Source organism: Thamnophis sirtalis, unplaced genomic scaffold (genome assembly GCF_051295495.1).
Source record: "Thamnophis sirtalis isolate CommonGarterSnake01/CBP01778 unplaced genomic scaffold, rThaSir2_p1.2 scaffold_9, whole genome shotgun sequence".
Lineage (NCBI taxonomy): Eukaryota > Metazoa > Chordata > Lepidosauria > Squamata > Natricidae > Thamnophis > Thamnophis sirtalis.
The window spans coordinates 37,718,075-37,726,841 of NW_028261389.1; the positions used below are offsets into that span (position 1 = coordinate 37,718,075).

General features: G+C 35.3%; 1 long non-coding RNA gene across 1 annotated transcript; it reads right to left on the reverse strand.

Annotated features, from left to right (window-relative positions):
• Positions 1-1,453: 1,453 nt before the first annotated feature.
• On the reverse strand, positions 1,454-8,346 carry LOC106541149 (uncharacterized). The gene is made up of 3 exons (XR_001312943.2): positions 8,216-8,346; positions 3,077-3,174; positions 1,454-1,541 (listed from the first exon to the last, which is right to left on the reverse strand). It is a non-coding gene; the product is annotated as an uncharacterized LOC106541149 (long non-coding RNA).
• Between the last annotated feature and the right edge of the window lie 421 nt (positions 8,347-8,767).

Genomic DNA, 8,767 nt, shown 5'->3' on the forward strand with positions numbered 1-8,767 from the left:
GATGCAACTGCCATTGTGTTTCAGACTGAAATTGAACTGTTCAATGATTTTCAGCGGTGCTGCTCAAGGAAGGTTTCTTTATGAAAATGCCTTTGAGTAGGCAACCAAAGAGAGAACAAAGATATAGAGATAAACTGGATTGAATAAGCAGAGATTCAGAGGCTATCACAAAACATAACGACCCAAACTGGATGGTGGGAGGATGGGGAAGAACTGTTTAAGACATAATCCTTTCATGGGCCAGAAGTAGCAATTATATTTGTATAGGAAGGGTTTCATATAGTATAATCCTGACGCTGATTTTTCACTGCATTCTCACCAGAGAAGTAAAGTGATTATCATACTTCCAAATACGTCTCAGAAAGTGCCACATTTCTGACATATATGAAACAGTGCATTTCTTTGTCCATTGCAAACCTATTCCAAGTACAATAGAAAAATTAGAGAATGAACACTAAAAAAAAAATAGAATATTCACAAAGGCCTAGAAATTGAACCATAAATTGCAAGTTCCCTTCACTCCAGAAATATAAAATACTACAAGTCTAGTTTAATGAACAAAAAAGAAGTTTGATTATAGTAAACAATTATTCTAAAATGAAATTAACAACTGCTATGTGAAATTAAAATAAAAAGAAATTTAGGCTACAAGAACCAAGAAATAACTTTCTTTTTTAAATATTTGGTTTCCTTGAACTGAGGCTTCATGTAAAGTAAATTTCCTCTAGTGAAGCCTTCACCTTTCATATTGATTTTCTCAATTTCTCACACATTATGTCATGTTTTTTTCTTCTCGAGATATATAAATTTCATTGTGAGTTAGGTGACATCATTGTAAGATAGTTCACACAATGCCTAATTCTTTCCCCTAGCAGCCATTGATCAGATGTGATCAATAACCCAACCAACAATTAATTCCAGTGGGAGAGATATTTTTCCCATCTGTTTGTAATTTTAGCAGCCCAACTCTTCTCCAGGCCTTTAAACACAGGCTCCGTATTTGTGCTTGAAGCGTGAGAAGACTTGTGTGGGAAGTGCTGACTCATCTCCATGGAGGTTTCACTGAAGGAAGAAGACAATGGCTATATAAAGGGAGGGAACAAATGCCCACTTATGTTGTAAAACATAGTCCAAGCAGAGATCCCAAGCTATATCCATTCTCCATACAGTTGCAAACTATCCTTATCTGCCATTTAATACTTTAGTACCTTTTAAGAAAGGTCTTAGAAATATAAAAATTAAATAATCTTGATGTCTAAGTTTACAAACCAAATAATGTATTTTAAATACCTTGTTAAATAAAATACATTTCTTCTAAAGGTTGTTTTATAACAAATTGGTAGGAAATTAAGTAAATAATCCATTCCCTTTTCATTGTATTCCTGGGGAATAATACACTGCTGAATACACAGTACCTGCTTCACAAACGCTGAAGCTTACAAACCTGTTTGATTCTAAGTTAGTTGTCGTCACTTGGAATTCTCCCATTCCAATTCAGTTGTTCTGTTCAGCTCACAAGATAACACTGTAGAAGTTACTGACTGAAAGGCAAGTAATGCAAATAACTTTTTATATCTCCATTGGAAGGAGTGAATGTCAACACTGGCAGTAAACAGAAATGCCATGAAAGCACCAAAGTTAAATAAGTTATCTTATCTGAGCACTGTTCTTTTTCATTTGCCAAACTAATGAAGAAGGGGAAGGAAAATCACACAATGCTGCATTTTGCTGAATTTAGATAGAACAAGTAAACCACATATTGAACTCAAACCATGCTTTAGTTGGTGGGTAGCTATTTCAGTCACAGTGTGCCTGGATAATAACATGGTGTGCATATCCTGAATAACAAAAGGCTCTTCAAAATTATTGTGAAATCTTTTTTTCAAGTTAGAAAAACTCAGCAATCACATAGCTCAATCTTCCTGAACCTGGCTCCTAGCTCATATAGTGGATTATAATTTTCAGAATCTCCAACCTATTGGTTAAGAATTATGGGGATATATAACTGAAGATTTCAGGATGGGAAACTCAGTTTTAGAGGATGCCATCTTGTACATAATACAAATATAGAATTGTTTTTGTTACCAGTTTGACATACCTAATATGAACATTTCTTATTAACAGATTCACTCATGAAACTTATTGCAAAATGGAATGAGGCTGAGATTTTGTTATTTTATTTGTATTGGATTGTTAGGCAAATACCACAATGGTGGATAATTAGTTAGATTTTCATGCTTGGTTCTTCGGGGCTTTCCACTGACAATTTGCTTGGCTAACTTCTGAAATGTTCACTGGTGTCATGAACATAAAGAATTATTTTGTTTCAGAATTTAAATCTATCAATCCATTAGAATAAAGAAGTATAAATCAAGCAGTGTTAGACCTAATTACCACCAGAATTTTGTGAAATAAAAAGTCCAACCTGCCAGTTGAACCAAAGTCTTAACTGTCCTCTTTTGAGTTGAGCTCAACTCCTAAGGACTGTGTGAACAAGAACAATGGTGCTTTTTCTATGACATTCTTTTTTTAAAAAAAATAGGCTTCACTTTTGCTTAGAACCCTGATGGTCTTCCATTTAGGCTTGACCCTATTATTTTTTTGAGATCAATCAAGGTTGGGTAGACAGTAGACACCAGGCTAAAAATAGAAAGACTCTGACTTCTAGTCTGCCTTGAGCAGAGTGACTTTGAGTTAGTTACTCTCACTCAGCCTGAGGAAGGAGCAAAAGCAACTCACTTTTGAAAATTGCAGGGGTTTGTCTGTGCAGTTGCCAGGAATCAATACTGATGCAAAGTTGTACTTGTACACATCCACAAACCCCAAAATTGGTTAAATTATTCTTTAGGTTAATTTAAATTATGCTTTCTGAAACTTTTTGTGTCTACTAGAGTTGAGTGGCCAATAAAGAAATAAATTCACAAATAATGTTTCCTAGAAATACTATTTGGAATGGTAGCTCCTTATCCCAATGTACTTTTACTATTTCTAGTTATGGTTCTTTAATGTAGTCTTTCTAATTAGTTCTCCACTCAAGACTAGAGAGTGGATGAATAGAGAGATGGCACATACTTACATTTCTTAATAGGAAAAAAGGTCTTTGCCACACATTCCAGTCAGGATATCTGCTGAATCTTTATCTTGAAATTACTTGGATGAAAAGCCTTCTGGAACCTGGAAAAGAAAAAATAATGACCTCACTGTAACTCTTTAAACCATACTATAGTATTGTTTTTCATTGACTAGTGAGATTTAGTTCCTTTTTTTCTAAATTTGTGTCCAGAAGATACTTTTATGGAATTACTGATCAACACTTGGCCTATTCTGTTTTACAGATTTCCAACTTCCATTTCATGCTGCTCAACATCTACATGACAGTGACTGAATAAACCATCCAAGATTTTGGGGTGGATTCTACTTGAGTACTGAAGATATCTGCTTCTTGTTATCTCCAAGGAAGCACTTGTATCACTGACTAACTTTATAACTGGTTAACATTAAATCCAAACTGAGTGGAAATGCCATGGAAAAGTAGAAAACTGGATTAGAATTTGGAGGGTGTTTCATTTCCTTCTGAGAGAGTGGGTCCATATTCTGGAAATGCACCTTGATTGTCAATTGTCACTGAATCTGCAGGTTGAGGCTGTGATGAGGAGTACTTTTGCATAATTAAGATTAGTATTCCAGCCTGTTTTGGTTACCTATTGGAATGTGTTCTATATGCATTACTTTGAAATTACTGAAAAAGATAACTAATCAGCCAATGGAACTGGCCAAGCTATAGAAATCCCATGATAACTACAATACAGAAGAACTGCATTGCTTATCAAATGCTTATTGAACACAATTTAAGATGTTGTTATTGCCCTGTTATCAGGGCATTGAACCTGACTATCTGAAGAGCTGCCTCTCTGATTATAAACTTATTTGCCAGTGAAATATGCAGAAAATGCTCTTTTAAGAATATTGACTTCGGTCCTGATATATGGGAAAGTGACTTTTACATAATTTTGACAGGGGTCAGTCTGCTTATTCATAGATATATTCATATATTCTGCTTCTATAAATATGCATACTTATGAGTACATACTCATGAGTATGATTCAATTATTAGCTTCTTACAATAATTTATTATCATGAAATTAGATCATGTTGTTGTTAGTTGCGAAGTCATCTCCGGCCCATCGAGACCCCATGGACAACGTTCCTCTAGGCCTTCCTATCCTCTACCATCATCTGGAGTCCATTTAAGCTCATGCCTACTGATTTGGTGATTCCATCCAGCCACCTCATTCTCTGTCGTCCCCTTCTTCTTTTGCCCTCAATCTTTCTGGGCATTAGGCTTTTTTCCAGTGAGTCCTTCCTTCTCATTTGGTTGGCCAAAGTATTTGAATTTCATCTTCAGGATCTGGCCTTCAGCAGTCAGAATTGAACTTCTCTAGGATTGACCAGTTTGATCGCCTTGGAGTCCAAGGGACTCACAGGAGTCTTCTCCAGCACCATAGTTTAAAGGCCTAAATTCTTTGGCTCTCAGACTTTCTTATGGTCCAACTTTCACAGCCATACATTGCAGCTGGAAAAACCATAGCCTTGACTATACACACACTTTTGTTGGCAGGGTGATGCCTCTGCTTTTTAGTATGCTGTCTAGATTTGCCATAGCTTTCATCTCCAGGAAAAAGCGTCTTTTAATTTCCTGGTTGCAGTCCCCATCTGCGGTGATCTTGGAGCCCAGAAAAATAAAATGTGTCACTACCTTCATTTCTTTCCCATATATTTGCCAGGAATTGAGAGGACCGGATGCCATGATTTCAGTTTTCTTAATGTTGAGTTTCAAACCAACTTTTGCGCTCTTCTTCTTCACCCGCATCAAGAGGCTCTTTAGTTCCTCTTCATTTTCTGCCATTAGAGTGGTATCATCTGCATATCTGAGGTTGTTGATATTTCTCCCGGCAATCTTAATTCCAATTTTAGATCTTATAATATCAATATCATCTATCTAGTAATCTAAAATTACTTAGGGTCGGAATATGTGAAGGACCCTGTTATTTGACTTTACTATTAGTTGATTAATTCTATTAGCTATTTGTATTTGTTAATTTTGTGGAAGTTTTAATTGTTTTAATGTTTTAAAATTGTTTTATAATTTTATAATTTTAAGACACCCAGGTTGGTGGATATAGAGGTTGAATGAATGAATGAATGAATGAATGAATGAATGAATGAATACATACATACATACATACATACATACATACATACATACGTAAATTGGCCAATAAAATATTATTTGCCTGATTCAGATGAACTCTGGAGGCAGGATTCTGATATGGATAAGGAGTATTCAATAAATACATGCATGATACATGCAATCTGCAATGTGATTCTCATGTGTCCTAGAACATCAAAGACTGACACAAAATGTACATGGTTCTATTAAGAGAGAGCGAGCGAGAGAGAGAGAGAGAGAGAGAGGGAGGGAGGGAGGGAGGGAGGGAGGGAGGGAGGGAGAGAGAGAGAGAGAGAGAGAGAGAGAGAGAGAGAGAGAGAGAGACTCACTCAAAATCACCGAGCCAACTTTCATACCTAACACAGGACTAGAACTGACAATCGCCTGGTTTTGTTGTTGTTGTTGTTGTTATTATTATTATTATTATTATTATTATTATTAGTTATATTTTTATGCTCATATTTGTTTCAGATTAAACCATTTTTCAAACTGATCTAATAAAAGACTTCAAAGGTAGTGATTACAATCCTTATAAAATATTAATATAAATAACTGGAAATTACCTATTTCATCATGCATGACCCAGAATTTCAAATCTACAGTTATCTAAGATAGTTTTATATTTTTTCCCCTGCCACTGGCCTAACAGAAGCTTCAATTGCAAGCAAAACGACTATGGTACTTTTTGGTTGAAGCTACAAGGTTCCAATATAAGGCTGGTTCTTTTCTAGTCTGTTAACTCTGGTTCCAGTTACTCTATGGATTTTGTCTACAGAAGATGTCCTGGGAATTCTTCTCCAAATTAACAGATTAATATTCCCCTCTTACATTCATAATAAGAGAAATCTATGCCCCAAGACTGCAATCGCATATGTTTTTATTATACTATTTTCAATTTCCAAAGACCATTTTTGTTGCATTTTAATATTTGCATATGGATAATGGTGTTAATAGCTATTTGCTCACCTGCCAGCTATTAATACTACATACTGCTTCTCTGCCCAGGTGTTTTTTTGCTGGCTGTAACTAGTTTAATATGTATTGTAATATCAGCAATCAATACACACACTTGCAATTTATATTCCAGTGTGATATAGCCAGGGTTTTATTTGAATTCAAGAGAAGAGGGTCACACAAATCAATTAGAAATTAAAACCTGAGTTTCAAAGGCAATACAGTTAGGTTAAAATATATTTGATGTCATAAATCAGCTATAAAAGAGAAGCATAATGTGTGCTAATGCTTCATTTTTGTCAGAACCTGACAAAAATGTGGGGTTTATTCATTCTGCTACAAAAAGAAGCAGCTGCAGGCATTTTGATGTTTCCCTATTATAAAAAGATATTGTGCAATCTTTTATCAAATCAGATCTCAAATCAGTTTGAATTTGATGCTTTCCTATTCAGATCTCAGATTCAAATTAGATCTTGGTTGACTGCCACATATTTTGAATTCAATAAAGTTTTGGACAAAGTCTATCATGACAGTTTGATCAGAAAGCTAATAAATTGTGTTACAATACAGATATCTCTTAGTTAGAGCCACAGCTGTCTTGAAAGCTATGTCCTAAAAGTTTTCATTAGTGAATTTGCATCAAACTGGACTATAATATAAAGTAGAAGCTGCAGCATTTGCTCGTTTTGAAATGCTTACTATTTTCATTAAAGACTTGGATAGAGAATAATGCTTGCAATTGCTAAAAACCGAAGTGAAACACTAATTGAAATAATTTACACAACATAAACAAAATTCAAATTAATGTGCTGGAAAAAAAATTATTTATAAGCTGGAAAAAAGGGCTGAAAATAATCAAAAGAATTTTAAGAGACACAAATATAAAGTTCTTTTTTTTTTAATGAAGAAATCTACAAGTAATCCATGGCTTATAATGCATGATAGAATATGAGTCTGTCCCTATGATATGTGAAAAGAAGCTTGCAATTGTATTTAAGATTGCGTTGCAAGAAATATAATTTTCAAATTATGAGTTAATAGTTTTACTATATTTTGCATTGTTCATATACCATATGGACACTGACCAATTCTGGACACCAAGGCTGAAACATTGGAATAAGTTGAGAGATAGAAAGAATGAACTAGATACCTATAGCCTTAAAGAAAGGATTGCAAAAAGGAATAATGTTACAGGAAGACATATCTCTTTGACAGTGAAATCCATTATGCAGAGGGGTGGTGAGTTTCCCTTCACTGGATAGTTTGAAGCAGATGCTAAGCAAACTTCTGACTGGGATACTTTGCTTTTGATTCCTACACTGAGGAGAGGATTGTACTCAATGGCCTAAATAACCCTTCCATTGCAAAGTTCAGTTTATCAAAAAGACAGGTCCTTCCTCCAGAAATTACAATGTTTATTTAAAAGTATCGGAACTGGCACCACTATTATGTTATATCTTTGCTATTATGATGTGTTATAGGTGTAAAAAAAGGTGTTTTTCAGAATTCACTGCAGGAGAGGTTACTTTTTTTCACCTTTGGTCCTCAAAGACTTGTTTACTTGGTAGGAACAAGCTCTATTAACCTTTACCGTTTAAAACTTTTACTTATGAATCAACAGTTGTGCAGGCTCAGACTAGTTCTGAACAAGTTTTTCTTGCCCTGATTCAAGGTGACAGAGGACAAAAATCTACCTAACAACCCAAATGAAAATATAAATAAATAGCTACTCAAGTACTGTATGAACACATTATGAAGTCCAACAAGTCATTTCACAATAATGACATTTGAATTATTCCCTTTCTACATATTTGCAAGTGCAACAAGTGGAAAGTGGTGTATATGGAAGGACATTTGCTGAGATTTTATGAGCCAGTATTTGCATGGTCATTTGCTCTGGGGAAATGAAAAAGTATCCACCAGTCATACAAGCACTGAAGAGAATGTCTGTTGAAGCGTGCATGCACTGATCCTGACCTTAAGTCTGTCCCATTACCAATAACCTGTACCATCTAGGCTGGTCATTCTTACCTTACATCTTCCCTTAAGGGCTTCTGTGACTGTAGCAACTGCTGAACATGTCAGGGGGTTTGAGGCCGGCTGTCATTGCACCCCGCTGATTGGTTCCCCTCCTGACAGCTGTCAAGTATAAATAGCTGTCAGGCGGGCATTGTTCCCTGTTCGTTACTTCTTGCTATGCTGTTGTTTTAAAATAAAGTTTCCTGGTTGAACCTCTCCTCAGTGCCTGAGTATTTAAAAAAAATGTTTGTGTGTATTATGCCTTAAAATGGCCTCTACTGTACAGTGCAGTGGAGTTGCCATGGTAACGGCTTCACAGTACTCCATAAGGGGGCTCCCTCTGGTAAGGGGGAAAATCCAACATTAGACATTATGTTTAATTCAGACATTTCCCCCCTATAAATAAATACCTGGGCTAAACCAGGCTATCAGTTAGTATATTATAAAGTAATAAAGGTGTGATAAAAATCTAATAAATAAATACATACATACATACACCCATACTGTACCTTAGATAGATAAATAGTGCATTTTGCCTTGGTTTTGTTCTCTGTTGTCTTTGAT